This window comes from Triticum dicoccoides, chromosome 7A (genome assembly GCF_002162155.2).
Source record: "Triticum dicoccoides isolate Atlit2015 ecotype Zavitan chromosome 7A, WEW_v2.0, whole genome shotgun sequence".
Lineage (NCBI taxonomy): Eukaryota > Viridiplantae > Streptophyta > Magnoliopsida > Poales > Poaceae > Triticum > Triticum dicoccoides.
Window position 1 is genome coordinate 583,442,876 of NC_041392.1, and position 1,719 is coordinate 583,444,594.

A 1,719-nucleotide genomic window follows, 5' to 3' on the forward strand; every position below is an offset into this window, starting at 1 on the left:
ACTGGGAGAAGGGGTATCCTTGTTGGCTCTCTTTTGATCTTGGTGGTTGGAGTGTCAATTAAAAGAAGCAATTGGCTGCATCGCCTTTTGATGCAGTGACTTCGACCTCGTTTTTTGATTTGTTCTGTGATATGACCCGATATAATTAATTGGCTGCCTTTTGATGCGGTGACTTCGACCTTGTTTTTCGATTTGTTCTGTGATATGACCTGATTTCTTCAGTTAGTATTGAAAGATCGGCTACGCTAAATCTCAGTCGACCGAGATTTAGCGAAGTCTCAGTCGATGGCACAGGCTGGTGTACGTGTACGTGTATGTTGGCTCGTACGAGCTCTTTTCTTTGTCACTGCACGGGCGGTGGAGATGAGAGAGCCCTTCTTTTATTTTTCTTCTGGGCCTTGTTCCTTTGCTGTGCAGCCCAACTTTCCCGAGAGTGTTTTTTTAATTATTTTTGTCAGCCTACAAAAAAGTACTTTGTTTTGTTTCTTTTTTCTCGCCCTACACAAGTGAGTTTTGCCTGTAGGAAAGGAAGTCACGGTGCCTTCTCTTTTTCCCAAAATATTTTTTCTTTTTTCTTTTTCTTTTTCCTTTACCTTTTTCTTTTATTTATTATTTGCTTATCCCGTTTCATATTTTTTGTTTCCTTCTTATTCTTGTTTATTTAATTTAATTTTTCATTTTTTTATTTTGTCCTTGCTTATTAATGTTGTGTTTTATTTTATTTGATTTTAGCATATTTTCCAACTTTCTAGCTGCCCTATTTTAGCAACAAAATTGCCCACCAATTTTTTTGTTAATCATTTTCAGTTGCACATTCATCAGATACTTTGTAAGTAAATGTTGGCTGCAATAGTTGAAATTTTATTAGATGGATTGCTAAAATCCAGTCGATTGAGTTTAACCGAAGTCCCGGTACACATATACAGCCGTTAGATCACTATTTCCATAAGATTCACGCCACACTGCTTGTCTAGTGTTACCCCGACTTCTTTAGCACCCGCTTCTTTTTTTTCTCGTGTTTGGTATTGATGCGCGATGTGCTGGTTGTGAGAGGCGTTTTTCAATGTTGTTGTTGGACTTTTCAATTGCCGTGTACACACCATATCTACCGCGGAGTACTCGTCTCAGTGGAGGGGTCTTTGTCCCTTGGGGTTCTTCAGTTGCATTTTTTTCTTCTGTTTTCCCCTCTTTTATGCCAGATCTATATTTGTGGATTTATTTATGTATGCATTTTGTTTATTTATGCTTGTATAATGTAGGAAATGTTTTTTCTTCGACGAGTGGGGATTTTTGAACCATGTAGACATAAATGTTAGTGGGTATGTTGGTTGTTAGCGGGTTTTTAAACCATGACTTTTGTTACCGGCATTTTCATTTATTTCCTTGCTTATGCGTAAAAGAATATTAGCATATATTTTTTCTTACACCCGGCTGTTGCATGTCTTCTAACACGACCGCAACTGGACTTTTTTGTTCTGTCGGAGGGGGCGCCGGGAGAGGGGGCGGGCCAGTTGCAAGCCGGACAACAGCCCTGCAACTGCATGTCCCCCAACATGGTTGCAACTCGACTTTTGTTTTGTCGGAGGGGGCGCCCGGAGAGGGGGCGGGCCAGTTGCAAGCCGACAACAGCCTCACAACTGCAAGTGCCGCACCTAACCGCAACTGCATGTCCCCCAACATGGTTGCAACTCTACTTTTGTTTTGTCTGAGGGGTCGTCG